This window comes from Conger conger, chromosome 2 (assembly GCF_963514075.1).
Source record: "Conger conger chromosome 2, fConCon1.1, whole genome shotgun sequence".
In the NCBI taxonomy this organism is placed as follows: domain Eukaryota; kingdom Metazoa; phylum Chordata; class Actinopteri; order Anguilliformes; family Congridae; genus Conger; species Conger conger.
Window position 1 is genome coordinate 19,474,909 of NC_083761.1, and position 17,944 is coordinate 19,492,852.

The following is a 17,944-nucleotide window of genomic DNA, read 5'->3' on the forward strand; positions in this document are numbered from 1 at the left end:
AATGGAAGGAAAATATATTTGGAGATATTTTCAATAATACTGTATATCAAATGTATTTTCTTTGGAGATTCCTATTGATGAGAACAATTCAGCCATCAGCAATTGAATAACCCTTGATATTGTTTTTAAGATTTAGTTAAACAGTTGATCTTTCCCAAGTACCATGTGTGCATAAGTTTATGAGAAGCAAAGTCTAAATACAGTGAAATATTTATTGATATTGACGCTAAAACTACATGATAACTATGAGAGTTATGTGAAAAGAATGATGAGAAAACCAAGCAAATAAATGACCTGAATAGGTAAATATACGAAACATGCATTCTGTGTTGGGGCTTGGGTTTACGCCAAAAAAACGCACCAACTCCCTCCCCCCTTGTTCTGGTTCAGCGACTGCTGAAAAACCACTCAGATAAACAAGAATGGAATTCCCTGGGTCTGTTAAAAACCCCTTTATTTTCAGAGTGGTAAAACTGTCAAGGCGAAGGTATCTTTTTACCATCAGACAGGGGGAAAGCACTCATACCTCTCCCCTCCTGGCATTCCTGACCCATTTGAATGCCGGCTAATGGGTGATCCCACCAACAGACGGTTCACAAAGGTTTACTGAGGGCAGTAAAACATCGGCAAGTTTCGGAGAACCACGGCCGTCTTCATGCCATTGACGATTAGGCGCGCGCTCCATAAAGTCGGCATTGTCAGCACTCTGTCAGGCCCTGCATGTTTGAAGAGCCTGAAGCCCTCCTTCACAACCTGGGTCCACGCATATTTCCAACTTCTTCGTTGGTGGTTCAGTGACCCCACTGAACTCCATTGGAGTCTTGCTTTAGGGATGTGTTGCAGAGATATTCTTAGTTAGAACTGAGGTGAGTTATTACACCATTAATATCTCAGACACTGTCAGCAAGACTGATGATTATAAAATCGTGATCACCATAGCACATCCAATATGTGCTGCAGCCATCTTGTTATTATGATTGTCGGTTTTGTCCAAGGTTGTTCCGAAACCACCCTAAGTGAGGAAATGAGTCACACCACATGAACTCAGATGGCACAGTTGGGCCTGTTAGGGTCTACGGTCTCGTGGACGTATTAGACCCCAAGCTACATGTTTGGTAACATGGTAATGATACATTGCTAAATCAACACGATTCCTACCATACATCAGCCGGAGAAAGCTCTCGCCCAGCACGAGACGCCCGCTGCGTTTTGTTCCTGTCTTTCAGATGCGAAGAGCGATGACTCAACGTAATGTTCCCATAGGACGTGTTTGTTGTTCCAGGCTCTACTGGGTCTGGAGTGAAGGACGACCTCACAATTTCGCTTACCATTTTAAAAGGAAAACCTGTTGCCCCGGAAAGGTCTATAATTTCCTTTGCAACCTTAATTCTTTTAAAAAGCCAGAATTAATCACTTCAAGGACAATATTTCACTATTCTGACATCTTTCAAAGGAAAAAGTACATTACCTTCAAATATCAGACTCATTTAACATTCATTACTGTCAACGTAATGCCTAAAACCATATCCAGAGAAACTCTCCATATGATATTACTGCTCATTGTTGTTTTGTTTATTATTATTACTAAACACATGTAATGATTATGTTATCGAAAAACCATAACAACATTAAGTGTAAGGCATGGTGGCTTTTAGGATAATTGTGATTTAATGGTGCAATCATGCTTGGGGAAAAAAAACCTTTTTAAAACCATAATAATAAACATAAAACAGCCACTTTTGTTAAGCATTACATTCTGTGTCATGGCCTTATCCATACATTGGGAATGTTAATAGGTTTTAAATGGACAATGTTTAGCTTTCTAAATAATCATAACATGGCCTTCTATCCTCTCTCCAGCTGCACAAATATGAATCAGATAACCCAGAGGGAATATGTATTACACATCACATTTGTATTCTACGAATCTCTGCCAGCAGATTTCTCATTGATCCTAGAGATGCTAATTGTCAGGAAGGGACCTTCTCTGTTATGTGTGTGTGTGTGTGTGTGTGTGTGTGTGTGTGTGTGTGTGTGTGTGTGTGTGGGTTTATGCTCGTAAAACTGGACTGAGATAAGAGGAATGGAAATCCTACATTGAACTGAATTTCCCTTGTTTAATTAAAGTGGTGCCTTTGGAATAGTACAATAGAACAAAAGATTGTCTCTTTGGATCTGTAATCTCCTCCACCCACCTCTGGTTTATTGGATGCTGTTATAACACGTGGCTATTCAGTGCAAGAGCATGCGTCCTGCTGCGTCTGACTAATACAGCACTGCGTTTACTGTGTGTTAGAACAGGAAAATGTTCAAGTTGTAAACTCACATCATAGGTTCTTTGAAAACGAACACTGGGGAAGTATGTAATTAGATGTAATAAATTCATGCCCAGTAAACTGCATTGTCAAGCTCCTGGATTTTAGTTTGCAAAATGAATAAAACAAACTTGGACACTCATAACTGAACTGTGTGACACCTCGATAATGTGTGGATTTCTCTGTTGCAATATGAGTGGTCATTTAACAGATCTGGCTGACTCAGATTGTTAGGGTTACCAGGCGTGCTTCAATCACATTCATTCAAAGCAGTGAGCTGCCCATAAACCCAGAGTTGCACGTGGTCTGCAGATAAGGTGATGATCTGTTTAGATGCAGTCTCACTATTCAGTGTAATTAGGTCACATCCTGGGTCTTTAAAGTCACAGCTGTGAAACTGATAAGCCTAAATGGGTCCTAACCTCAACTTCAGATGTTATTCGAAGGCAATCCGCAGTCTGCTGTTCCGAGGTATAGAATGCTTTTCATGGCAGAACAACATTGCACATGTTGTCTGGGCCAGTGTTATGGGTTTTCCGTTTTAGAGGCAGTGATACTTTCTTAACTTGCCAGAGATCTAAGTGAAGTTAGAAATTTTAAGATGATTAACTTATTCACCTCAATTCAAACTTAAATTAAAGATGAAAGATTAAGATGAAAAGAGAGAAAAGTGTTGATTAATTGCAGAGAAAGAGTGCGCACAAACATATCAAAATAGTGGGGAATGCCTTGGCCTTTTGGCTCTCCAAAAAGAGGCTTAGTTTTCATGTTGTGCTAATAGCATTCAGTCAATGGATGGAGAAAAAAGAATACATTTTCACAGCCTCCATTTCAAAGGCCACCTTCTGCCAAAAATGGCATCTTGCTATTCCATGGAATACCACCTCTTCATGATTATAATGCGCTTAGCCGGACGTAATTGTCAATTAAATGCTGTTTGTATGAAATAATAACATTGGGTGAGAGAAAAAACCAGAGAAGAAGAAGAGTAAAAAAAGAACCTTCATTGTGTATTCACTCCTAAGCTCCGCAAAACCAACACCCAGCCCTGCTTCTGTAAAGCCTGCATTTGTGCTGGATGTCAGGAGGTTAACTGAATTCAACCAGCACCCAGAGACGAGCTTTTTTAGACAGAGTGAAGTGGTCTTCCTGTGTTTCCCTCCTGTGTTTTCATTCACATCTTACAAGCGGGCCCCCCTCTTGTAGGCTAGCTAACACCAGCTCTTTTTCAGCAAAGACCTGGCAAGGCAGACTCCCTTTTGCACCGTCCTAAATAGAGAAATCTGCCGCTATTCTCCTACCCCTGGGGAGTCTGTCTTTCCCTTTTCACACTTTAAATGAAGTAGCCAACTACAGCCCTGAGAGGAGCTTGCAGTGACAAGCTTCGCCTGATAAACTTAAGCTACTCCGTTACTCTCCTTCTGTTTATACGAACGCTGCCAATTCCTTTAACGGCTAATGCATTGCGGCTCATATTTACGAAGCTAATTGCTTAATAAAGTTATTGTTGAAATGTGGCAGCTCTGTGCCTGCCAGACAGGGATATCTGATGGTTCTGTAGGCTTGGAATTCTTTTTGGTGCTGGCCTCATTTTTTTGTGATTGAAGGAGGGCTTCAGTCAACACACCCTGGTTGCCAAGTGGCCCCTTAATCCACACACATGGAGATGTGACAGGATTTTAAACTTGCTTCGAAGGCCAAAGAAATTGACTGGTGAATTGAACTTTTTTATTTCTGCTCTTTTTACTTCTGTTTTTTGTTTTCAGCTTGACTGGTGGCAAGAACACTGTCCATTCAGCATCAAATGGCAGAGCTATTGGGATACTCTGCAGAATACAGATTTCTACTTTAAAATACTGATTACAAAAAGCAACTTCTTCATTAGGCATTAAGAAAAGAACAGAAAAGCAGTGACTGTTGGGACTGAATTTTGAACTCTTTAAGTTCAAATGAACTATTTGAGGTTATTTTGCAATGACCCTGAACTTCAGCGTTGTCTTCTTTGACATTTAAAAAAAAGGTTTATTAAAAGGCATGTGTCCAAGTCAGTTATACACAGATGTATACATGTGATGATTAAAGCAAGGCCTGGTCACAGAAATATCCTGTACCTGGGGAGTTATGGGAGTACTGTCCAGCTGGTGCGTTGTGACTGCTGATGCAGCACTGACTGTACGCATTCCAATATCCTGGCTCTAAGAAGACAGTCCAACGTATTGTTCCACTGATTAAGACAAACAATCATGTAAAATGAAACATCTATTGTTTATATCAATGACCTTTCTTCAGTTTTTTTTTAAATCTAAAGATGTCTCAACATTGATCCCTTATGGTGGACGGCTCATTATTTGTGAGGTGCGGTTTGTACGGACACTTGTTTCCATGGTGAGCTCTTAGAGTAGTTTACTTAACTCCTGGTGGGCCTTAGACCCCGAGGGCTATGAAAGTGGTGGAACATTTAGTGGAGCAGTGGGAAAAATGGGAGTTATTATTTTATAACTTTCTCTTTCAGTCACACTCTCTGACTGTATGTTTGCCCTGTGGGTTCGTCTTTCGACATTATAAGATCATATGGATCTGGTAGATTCCTGTTCTTTAGCATATGGAGATTGGACCTCTTTCTGTTATAGTGGACCCTAATCATGATGAAAATATTTCCGTCTGATAGATCCCTGTGCTTTCTCTATTATGATAATCTCCACCATTATCTCAGATGGCTTGCAACATAATTAGCCGGGACTGAGCGATCTTTCAGTTCATTTCCTCCCACGCAGTTTGAAGTTTGCTAAAAGTCTCTTCATTCCCTTTCCGTCGTTGAAAAGACCGGAACGAGATTAATTAACTAGACAGACTTTTCATAGTTTTTCCTGAGAAAGCTCACTACTATTATCTCGCATCAGTTTGGAACATTTACACATTTTCCAACTGGAAGCGTACATGACGTCCATAAGCATGTTCCCAGAGATATAGAGCCAAGAACGAAAGACAGTTATAATCAAAGCCAAATAAGTTGTTCTAAGTGGCTTCCTGTCAGAGAGAAAGCTGCTGTTTTAAAAATGCAGTCCTATTTCAAATGTTTATACTAATCAGAAGAAGAAACAGAAGTCAAGAAGTATTAAAAATGGGAAGAGATCCTAAACCTAAATCTGAAATCACATTGGGCAAGGATTTTGTCAAAATTCTCCAGACCATGTTATTAGGGAGAAGTGGGTTGCACGTGTTCAGATTTCCAAATCTCCGGATACGTAGCGTACATTCAGACACACCACATAGCTGGCTTTTCCCCATGTGTCCTTGGGACCTGACAGGGAGGGAGAGAAAAATCTCCCAGAACTTAATGAAGAACAGGGTGTAGCTCCCGGCCTAATCACATGCAGCTTTAATACAAAAAAAATCCAGTATTCAGCTGCTCTCTCATCCTTTCTGAACGACTTGGTTCAGAGTTCAGTTCATGTATCCAAAAAAAGCCAGGGGCATCTGGTGTGTTCACCATGGGGGAGAAGGGGAGGGGGGTACAAAATAGAAAGCCGCAACCAAAACAATGCGATGCAGCCATGCCGTGCTCGGTTTGTTTTCAGAACCGAGCCTCAGAAGTCCTTGTTTGTGTTTGGAAGTGTGCGGGTTGGGGGCTGCTCAGGATCACAGTGGAAACACGTGCCGGCGCTCACAGACAAGACTTACCTGGTCGTCTCCCCGGCAGGCATTCGACTGGAGCCCAATGAATCACTGAAACCATTAACACGGTGAGAAAATAAACAGCAAGAGGGTCCAGACCCATTGACTCTTTTCCGCAATATGTCCGTCTGACTGATGAATGCTGATTGATAAAGTCTTAGATGTGTCTTTGTCTCTAGGCTAGGTTTTTGTCTCAAAATCAGTTGGTGTTAATATTTTTCATATCTTCAGCCAGAAGATAAAATAATTTTATGGAATTTATTTATTCGCAGCGCTTCACTTTTCCCACATTTTGTTATGCCAAAATGGAATAAATTCATTTTTTCCCTCAAAATTCTACACACCCATAATGACAACATGAAAGAAGTTTTTTTGAAATTGTTTTGTTTTGTTTTTGCAAATTTATTAAAAATAAAAAACTAAGAAATCACATGTACATAAGTTTTCACAGCCTTTGCTCAATACTTTGTTGATGCACCTTTGGCAGGAATTACAGCCTCAAGTCTTTTTGAATATGATGCCACAAGCTTGGCACACCTATCTTTGGGCAGTTTCGCCCATTCCTCTTTGCAGCACCTCTCAAGTTCCATCAGGTTGGATGGGGAGCGTCGGTGCACAGCCATTTTCAGATCTCTCCAGAGATGTTCAATCGGATTCAAGTCTGGGCTCTGGCTGGGCCACTCAAGGACATTCACAGAGTTGTCCTGAAGCCACTCCTTTGATATCTTGGCTGTGTGCTTAGGGTCGTTGACCGTCACCCCAGTCTGAGGTCAAGAGCGCTCTGGAGCACGTTTTCATCCAGGATGTCTCTGTACATTGCTGCATTCATCTTTCCCTCAATCCTGACTAGTCTCCCAGTTCCTGCCGCTGAAAAACATCCCCACAGCATGATGCTGCCACCACCATGCTTCACTGTAGGGATGGTATTGGCCAGGTGATGAGCGGTGCCTGGTTTCCTCCAAACATGACGCCTGGCATTCACGCCAAAGAGTTCAATCTTTGTCTCATCAGACCAGAGAATTTAGTTTCTCATGGTCTGAGAGTCCTCCAGGTGCCTTTTGGCAAACTCCAGGCGGGCTGCCATGTGCCATTTACTAAGGAGTGGCTCCCGTCTGGCCACTCTACCATACAGGCCTGATTGGTGGATTGCTGCAGAGATGGTTGTTCTTCTGGAAGGTTCTCCTCTCTCCAGAGGAATGCTGGAGCTCTGACAGAGTGACCATCGGGTTCTTGGTCACCTCCCTGACTAAGGCCCTTCTCCCCCGATTGCTCAGTTTAGACGGGCGGCCAGCTCTAGGAAGAGTCCTGGTGGTTCCGAACTTCTTCCATTTATGGATGATGGAGGCCACTGTGCTCATTGGGACCTTCAAAGCAGCAGAAAAGTTTCTGTACCCTTCCCCAGATTTGTGCCTCGAGACAATCCTGTCTCAGAGGTCTACAGACAATTCCTTTGACTTCATGCTTGGTTTGTGCTCCGACATGCACTGTCAACTGTGGGACCTTATAGAGACAGGTGTGTGCCTTTCCAAATCATGTCCAATCAACTGATTTTACCACAGATGGACTCCAATTAAGCTGTAGAAACATCTCAAGGTTGATCAGTGGAAAAAGGATGCACCTGAGCTCAATTTTGAGCTTCATGGCAAAGGCTGTGAATACTTATGTACATTTGATTTCTTAGTTTTTTATTTTTAATAAATTTGCAAAAATCTCAAAAAAACTTTTTTCATGTTGTCATTATGGGGTATTGTGTGTAGAATTTGGAGGAAAAAAATGAATTTAATCAATTTTGGAATAAGGCTGTAACATAACAAAATGTGGAAAAAGTGAAGCGCTGTGAATACTTTCCAAATGCACTGTAGATATTAAGCTATTCCTGCTGAATGCATCTTTTAATTATTGACTTGTTGGCTGGTATCAGTGTTAGATTGGTTCCGCATTCTGTAGAACCACACTCTGACATCTATTCCTTCTTCAGAGGTATGGTGATGACCCCGGATGTGCCCAGAGGGCAAATATTCACAGGATACGTTTGAGCGTTAAATAAGCTGTTGCTCTGCAGACTAGCACACCTAGCACTAGACCTGTCACAGGCATAAGCCATTCAATCCTTGGACAGTACAGTTCTATGTGTGTATTCATGCAAAATGGCATTACCCTCCGCAGTCTTGGGGATGTATGAAGAAGCAATGAGTGGGGTGCCATAGTTAAAGGGATTCTCTTTTTACTGGCGATGATATTTCAAACTAAATGGAAACGGAGCCTATCATTTTCAGTGAGCACTGACCTTACCAAGGACCATTGACATGGAAACATCTTTTAATGAGTGTGACCAGGGTCACCGCCACTGATGCCTATTTAAGGCAAATGCTATCTTTACAGGCATGTCTGAGCACACATGGGATTATTACAAATTAGTATGAATTTAAGGCTCATCTAAACGGAAAATTATTTTTAAATGATGTTTATAGTCGCTGTAGGGGATGGGAAACAATCTGCTTAGTTGGGGAGTAAAACAAGTATCTGCAGGAGGCTTAGAGCCAAGTTCCCTCGACCGATTCTCAACCGGTCTGCCAAATCTCTGGAAAATTTACTGTAATAATTTTTTTTTTCTGTTTTTAGGTCCAGGCCAACTTTCCTGAGCAGATGATAAAAAACAGTCCAGAATGGTGCTCTGTCCCTCTGGAGAACCTTCAGATTTATTAAGTGGTCCGCACTCAATAAATTTGCACACATGTAAGAAGAACCGAAAAGATATACAGCACAGGTCCACGTACAGCTGAATACAAAAAGGCCATTAGTATAATACAGGGAGACATTTGGTTAATGTGCAGTAATCCAAAGCAGCATATTACAGGTGTGAACTCTTGCTTGATGAGGTGACACTCAAATCTGTGAGGACGCTTATGAGCAGCTGTTCTCTGAAAACAGATGATGTTTCTGGACCACAGCATTTATCTTTTCGCAGATTTCCCACCTCAGCTTATGGGGATAATCAAAGGATGTTTTTCCACCAACCCTATTTAGCCGAATGAGAAACTGTGCGTGAAATGGCTGGGCGGAAGAATTTCCTGTTAAATTTGTTAGAGTGTCAACAGGACTGTGAGAAGTTGGGTGGCCGACTCCCAAGTCATGTATGTATACCCCCCGGGCCCCCAAGCGGTTGGAGGTTCAATCCCAGGCCATGGCACTTTCTGCACGGTGATCCTTTCTCTGTCTGCTCTCCCCCTGTCTGATTAAAGGCGAAATATAAACGGACAGCAGACTGTCTACTCTTATTATTATTGTTATTTAACATGAGATAAAATGAAAGAATGGTGCCATCTTGCTTTTTTTAACTAATTAAAAACTGTTCATATTTTCTAGATACTGAATATGATGAATAATCCAAAATTCATATGCAGTATTAAAATAATAAAAATGTGTCCTCTTGAACAGAAAGTGTTTTGTAATGGCATCCTTGTATATACTGTATGCACTATGGTCTCCTTTTTATTCTGCAAAGAGAACATTATAATTGCATGCCATAATGTTGCAGCAAATCAGCTAAGCTCTTAATCACGCAGGCATATTTACCACCACAATGGCTCGTTTGTACGCCTTTCCAATTTCTAATTTCAAATTGATGCGAAAGCTTAAAAGAGCATTAGACTTGTCAGCAGTCTCAGCACTAAAGATGTTTTGGAAAAATGAACTTTTTTTATTGAATGCATGATCTCTTCTCTGCACACACATATCTTGTTTGTGTACCGATTGTTGATTTATTTTGTGGAATTTATATAAGAGATAGTTGGCTAAAATACATAGATTTTAGAACTGTATTTATGTCTGCTTTATGTCACGTTTTATGTGTCATACTGTTTTATGTATAAAGATTTATGGGTGGGGGGGTCTCATCTGGGACACATTTAGCAAAGAATACAATGGGCAGTAAATCTATCCAACCATCTGACAGGTCGTGCAGCAAAGTGTAGGTTGTATTTTTGAAACCCTGTAATAAATTATGGGTGTTGAGAGGTGGAATGTGTAATACGAGTCATTAGAAGACTATTGTAGGTTATAGTGTAGGTTATAAGGTTCACAATTGTTTTAAACATAAAATGAAATTTGCATTGAGGTTGAGCCTTTCAATATTTTAATGAATGCCCTCATTGGTGAATGTGTTATTTCTCTATGAATTTATTGTATTTGATAAAACGGAAAGCTCTAAGTGCAGAAATTTTTTCCCCCCTTAAATGGCACTGCCCTATTCAGGCCAGAGTGGGTTTATTTGCATTCATAAAACATTTTTATGGTGACATTTTCAATCAATCTGGTCACATAATATACTGCTTGAAAGTGTTAAATGTTTTATTTTTCCTATCCCAATGATTTATCATTGTTTAACGTGTGGGCAGAAAGCAGGCATCCTTCTACCGTATGTGCTTTGGAAATGCACTGTCAACACAAACCATGGTAAAGCCAGAAAGTCCAGCAAGCAAAACTCATGATAGTTTTTGTCTCCTAAATGTGCTAGCATTCTTATTGGAAAACATCAATAAAAGGTTGCTTACTTAGCAATTCTCTGGAGGAATTATCATTAGGGTCCAGTTCTCAGTAGCATACACATTGAGAGTACTGTCTATATTGAAAATTATTATCACCATTGTGTAAACTCTCTGGAACAAGGGCCCATATACAAGATTCAGTGACCAGTATTGGCCAAACTGTCCCTCACCATACCCAATGGGACCGGCCGTGCACAAACAATTACTCAACATGGACAACATAATTTCTCCCCAGTACACAGCCAGATAATAGCAAGCTACTATAGTGACAATGGACAAGTATTTTTCCAATGTCCAATGAAATTACAAGTTGAATAGGTTATTAGGGTTGCCTTATATCTCCTGCGTAAATCATTTTTGCAATACTCAAGTCTAAACAGAAGACTCGACATTTGGAGACCTAGGAATAAATCAATCATATGAGTGAACATTTCAGACTGAAACAGGACAGTGAAAACAGCTTTGTTTCCACAGCAGAGGGCATGTTCAGTGAAGGCCTTTTTTTGATCGGTGAGCATTTAATGCATTCTCTAAATATTTTTATTATTACTCAGTCCACTTATAAATATGACGTGCTCTGCGAAAATCAGTCATATTGACCCCAAAAATATATTTTGTGTTTTAGAAACGAGAATGTGAGCTTTCAAACGATACCAAGGTTATCTCATTACTCCAGATATCAAGGAAGGTATGGTCCGATGCATTTTGAGTGAACCCAAACCATGTTTTTGAGAAAAACGGCTTCAAAGTTTCAGCGTGAGGTGGTAGTTACGTGAGGCTCGGTGACTAAATTTACCGACACTGGTAACGAAAATCCGGGGCTATACCTTGTCATCGTAGGTATAAAATCTGATAACACCGAATAGCTAAATTCACTTGTAGCCACAAAGGCAACTGATGTGGTTGTTAGCTAGGTGAATGGTGTACGGTGACAAGCTGGCTAACCACGAAATGACGCGAAACTCTGTTGCTACCTCGTCATCTTATGTTTTAAAGATTTAAAACAAGCTATATTTTAAAACTGGTGTTACAGTACTTTCCCATTGACATATTTCGTTTAAAAGCTTAAAAACTGTATTTTTTTATTTTTTTATTTTTTTATTTTTTACATAAACTTTTTATGTGAAATCCGTTTAATCCGACTGATTATGATAGAGCGGGTCACAAATAAGAATTAGGTATGATTTTTTGAATAATGCATTTCACATGTGAAATTGTGGGATGTGTTTGATATATTGATGGGGGTGGGGTATTTGACTCAAACTTCAATCAGTGGACATCAATCAATGGATTAGTAAACTAGATAGCTAAAGCAGTTGTTTTCTACCATCTTTCAGAAATGCTGCTGCCAGAGGTGGCAAGAGGAGAGCATTGAGAAGGAGGTGGGGGGAGGGAGAGGGAGGGGGGAAGGGGAGCTGATACCAGCCCACTGCTGCCACCAGCCTATACCATACAATATGCAGTATTTTACACCTCAAGCGCCCATAATCTCATTTAGCTACCTAGCACCTTTTTGGAGTCTCCAAATTGTCTTTTTTCGGAAACCCGCCGAGATATGGCTTACAAAAACAATGTGGTGTACTCTTTTATGGTGGTATTATCATCAAATTCAAACCAGGTTTTGTCCAGGCTGTGGTTACATTGTGTTTCTAAGCTGACCAGACAAGCATCTGTATCCACTCAAAAACAAATAAATACATATTTTAGATGAGAAAATAAAGCCTTCCACTTCCACTGTGTTTGTGCTTCTGTTACTTTAAGTAATCTTTCAAGTAATTCTGACCGTTGGAAAGCAAACCCCCAAGGGATACCTTTCAGAAGCGACAAAGATTATGCTTGTAGTGAAAGAGGTTCAGGCCCAGTAGCCATTTAATTTTGCTAGTCATTTGCCTGTTTTAAAAAAGGGGACATTTGAGGAGGGTGCCATGTCAAATACATGTCTAATGTTAAACGCATGTAGTTCATGTGTCATATGCAAATAAACATGCACTTGAAATTAATTCTGATAAAGAAAATATATCGGTATAGTCACTACTGTTGTAGTGACAATACACAACTCTGCTGCAACACATACTGTAACTAAGCAATGAATGAATCTGCAATTGTTGACCTGTGTGTCAACCTCACACAGCAATGCCAGCCTGTGCTCAATCCCCTGTTTAAATGACAAAAGCAAGGCTGAGCTGGACTCACAGTGGTAGTTGGCACCTTATTGAGCAATACAGAATGATGATGTTGTTTCTCATTCTGCATATAGAATAGAATGCTTTATTGTACATTTAATTCAATTCAATTTAACTTTCACATATCAGTAAAAACAAAACATAATGGACAAAAAGTACAAAACAAGGACAAACATTGATAGCATTATAATGAAAAATGCCCCAAAAACAAATGCAAGTTTGTGAAAAAGCCATGAACCCATTGAAAAGTAAAACCCAATGTAGGGATGAGGGATTTCACAAATAAATGTGTTCTAAAAAATATAACTTAAGAGTCATTAGCATTATAAGTTTAGACCTCAGTCATACCTGCATGTATACTTTTACTTCTGCAATTGTGTTTGGCTTAATTATCTCTTTATCCATGTGTCAAGGTTATGTCAGCGATTAAGTAAATACAGGACACCCGTGTTAAGAAATTTCCTTCATCAAACAGTGCTATTGCTTAAAGAGACCCAATATATCCTGAACTCTAGAAAGGAAATTCCAAAGCATTTCATGCAGACCTTAAGGTCTTTCTAAATTATATTATCAGGAGAGGAAATGGAGAGCAGAAAAAAGTAACACACACTCTTGGTCTTATAAAAGATAACAGAAGACACACGCAAAATAGTTATTGCCTGTTTTCAATCTGGACTCAGATCGTATCACAGTAACAGCTTTTTTATTCACCCGTACGAGCTCCGCTGGTCTTTCACTGATGGGGGAGTCTAATGAACCGCAAACTAGGTTCAGCTTTTTGGACACACTGTAAACTTCCACGTTTTCAAGCACAGTATTGTGTTCCTTTAATACATTTGGGTTCTGTTGTGAATGTGTTTCTGCATATGTTTATAAAGTATGAATGACCCTGTTATAGCCTTCTCCTGTCAGAAACTGTGATAAACTATAGCCAACATAAAACATTTTTTAAAAATAAAAAATAAAAATCATACCACTATTCTTGTTTTATATTATTTTGAAATAAGGTATGAAGATATTGACTTGACTTGATTAAATGGGTTTTTTTTACTATCTGAATGTTCAATAAGAATCAATGAATGAATAAGTTCTATTCAATTTGATCAAGCACTGAGTGGCATGCATTTTCTGATGAGGTGATTGGGTAATTTATTCTATTTACCTCCGAATGAAAGGATGATAGCAAGAAAAAGCTCATCCAAGGAAAAACACTTTTGTGGCACTGCAATTATGGAAGCTGGACTGAGTCCATGCTCTGTCTGAGGGGTTCAATGCCAAACATTTTGCGTCTGTGAAGGCACTGTCTCATTAAAGTTGTTTGAGCAATCATTAATGATCATCCTATTGCTTCTTTTGATTTGTGCATTAAATGCTTGGAATTATGTAGAATTTGTGCAGCTCTTGTTCAAGGCAATAATTAACTATTTGAAGGTTGTTGGGTTTTTTTTTCAAATTCCACTGCAGATTCCACATTCCAAAGTCAGACTGCATCAGCAGTTTTGCTCCGTAGCGTTGGCTATGAAGTCTACAGTGACCCAGTATTACAAGTATAAGTTTCAAAATTCATATGTTGTCATTACAGTATCCTTCTATGTTCAGCCAAATTCACAAATAAACTGTCCTCCTTCATGTAAGCTATGTAGCAAGAGTGCTCTGTTATACAGTATGAAAGGGCGCCATCTTTCACATTTTTGGACATATTTTTATGCCCTGTCATTAAAGGTTGCTATATTAGCAAGAGCACAGCCACAGTATAATTGTGCTCCAGCTTTTTACAATTGACTGTATTTTATGACAATAGAGGCAATGGAGCCTCATTTACCAAAATGCGCAACAGAAATGAGCAACAGAGGCCAATAGAAACTATAATCAATTACATTCCGAAGTCTTACTGTTCAGTAGATTCATTGGAATTGAAATATATGGGGTGATGTCTTTTTAAAAGCCGCTGTTGTGTAAATCCCTTATCCGTCTTAACGTCCCGGTTTGTGAATTCTGTGCATTTCTTCTGCACTGGTTATTCCATAGGGTCCTGTGCAGTCAACCTGCAAGTCCCGTTGCCATGGCGCTGCCAAAAAAGAACAAAATATGAGCCGCGATTTGTTCTTGGCTCTGAGGGCCTGAGTCGGTGTCAGTCAGCATGTCAAAGGCAAACCCCTGTTTTGTATGCACTTTATAGCTCTAAAATGGCTGCCAGTTCACCCACCTTTGAACCCTCTCTGTGCCGTCTTTGGACCCCACGCTCACGGAACAGGTCTGAACTTAAACTGCTCGGTCACCTTTCTCTCAATACATTTGTCCTGTTATATTTGCAGTTAATTTCTTTCCTTCAGGCCTAGACATGCAGGATTTGTGAAGAATGAGCTCTGCGAGATTCAGCCATAGTGGAGCAGAAGCACCTTGTCTCTATTCCAGTGTTCAGCCTGGGCAGGGTAAACAGAGCTCCAAGCCTTCGGATCTGTGGGTTCATGGCGACAGCGCATAAGTCAAACTATGGTTTCAACGAATCAGTGAATATGCCATTATAGAGGAGCTTTGTACTGTTTGTGAATGCATGCCTGCCGGCAGGTGTGTTTGTGTTTGTGTATGCGTGGGGTCTTGCTTTTAATGTGATTTCAAGAAAAAAAGGATTTCCATGGTAACAGGGTTTTTTCCAGGCTTCAGTGTATAAGAGTGAACTGTAAATGTATTTTGAATCTCAAGTAGCAGTAGTTTAATACTTGTAAATTAAAAATTTAAGGAAATATACAAATTAATCCACCAGTCATTTTTTTATTTATTATGGCATGCGCACTTGCAAATTTATTCAAAATATAATTCAGAACATTGTATTTTGAGAGTTGATATAAGCAAGGAATAACATGACTGGATAATATGTTCTTTCTTAATATTGTGTCAGGTTGTTATAAATGATTAGCCTGCCTACTCAATGGTAAAATCATGAAATAATTTGGAATTTTAAATATGACTTGAACCACTGGAGTTCACTGGAATTGAACCACTGGGCAAAAATGCATTGTTAATGAGAGAGGTCAGAGGAGAAGGGCCAGACTGGTTGAAGCAGACAGGAAAGTGACAGTAACACAAATAACCACGCATTACAACAGTGGTATGCAGAAGAGCATCTCTGAACACACAAAGTGTCAAACCTCTAAGAGGATAGGCTACAGCAGCGGAAGAAATAAGTCTAATAATTGAGAAGCAGCGGAATAAATAAGTCTAATTTCATAAAGTATTGCTACTTTATGAAATCTATGGCCACTTAACATGAGCCAAATGGTAAAATAAACAGTATCAAGATATGGTATACCCATATAAATATCAAAGCAAGGATCTAGCTGATCCTGAATATGTGGCAATCTAACCCCCCACCCCTCCAATCAGCAAGGGTCCCCAGCATGTATGTCTGTGACAGATAACATACCTTGCCATTGCCCGTGTGTGTGTGTGTGTGTGTGTGTGATGGGGGGAGGCCGGTTCTTGCAGGCGCTCATCTGGAGCTGAGAAAAGCCAGCCAAAACAAGTGTTAACTGATAACAAGGCCTTATTTCACCCACTGAGAAATCTGTTTATGGAACACTGAATTTACATTTGGAAATTCACTTACGTCATTTAAATGAAGTGTGAAAATGTAGCCGGAGATATGAGACAGATACATCTGACATTATTTGCCTCTCCCTTTTAAATGAACTCATTTTTCATTCACAAAATGTGCTTTACAATTATAAAAGGAAATGTATCATGTACATATCAAGTTATGTACTTTAATATTTCTAATAGTGTTTTGCTCTCTTGTTTAAAGTGATACAAATTTAATATATCACAGCCATTTCTGTGGTTTTAAATGGAATGTGTTAGTCACTTTAAGTGGTGGGGTTTTTTATTTATTTACCGAGCAGATTAATGCCGGGAACCAGCAGGAAGGAGTGCTTTCATCTCAAGACATCCGGACAACATATAATAAACTCGAGTCCATGCAAACACAAACTCTTTTTGAAACCATAATAAACCTTACATATTCCTGACATAAAAATGCGTTAATACCATTAGGGGGAAAAAAGGGTGCCATGCATTTATTGATACAGGAGAACTAATCGCAGATTAATGGTTTTTTGATTGACTTTGTGTGCAGTACAAAGCTGAACTGCTTGTTTGAAATGTATATTCAACATATTCTACTTGAAGCTATATATAGGTGGTGACTGACATTTGCAATATTTAGAATAAAGATGAAAGTCAGATAAACTTTGTATAAAATAGTAAATATGGTTATAATTTCCATATATTAATGTGCTTTCTCTTTTCCAGCTGTCTCAACAGTGTAATGGCTTGCTTCTTTTTTCATTTTCATTCTTAAATTTCAGTCCCTTTTCAAGTTGATGAAAAGCTGTTTGCGTTAACATTATTACGGCTAATGGAACCCTATAAGGCACAGATAAGGTCATTTTTGTAAACGTAAAATATATACTGAAAACATAAAACTAAAAACATATAAAACATAAAAGCGATAATTCTGGGCAGATATATGAGTAGAGACCATTTGAAGAGAACTCTAATTAATCAAGTTACTTTTGTCGAGGTAAGTACGATGACATGCAGGTCTCAGCTTTGAGTCGGGACACGGCCTGCCTCACTGACAGCCTGAGCTCTGGGGAGATTGTCGATTAGGAGATCCCTGTGAAACTTTACACCAAACCATCCGACATCCCCCTTTGACCCTAAGTGTGACACAAGTGGCTGTCCTGTCACCAGGGTCAAACGAAACCTGCAGAGAGACATTTTCACTCCTTTCTTTCATTCAGATGAGTCCAGACTGGTCTGCAGAAACTGGTCGTTGGTGAGAAACCCTCCAGTGCTCCCTTGTAAACAACATGAGCACCACTCCCACCTCTGAAGCAGACGGCAGTTAGGACCATGCCGCCACCCCAGATATTCTGAGAATGCATCTGCTTTGGTGTTCTTACATACACCCAGACATGCTGAACATAACGGGAGAACAAATACTACTACTACTACTAATAATAATAATAAAATTAAATAAATGATATTTATAATGTGTATATATATATATATATATATATATATATATATATGTGTGTGTGTGTGTGTGTGTGTGTGTAGACATATAATACTATGAATGTGTATACATATAATACTATTTATAATAATTATTATTGCTATTATTATTTAAAGAAATTGGGATTTACTTTGCAATGGCACTACT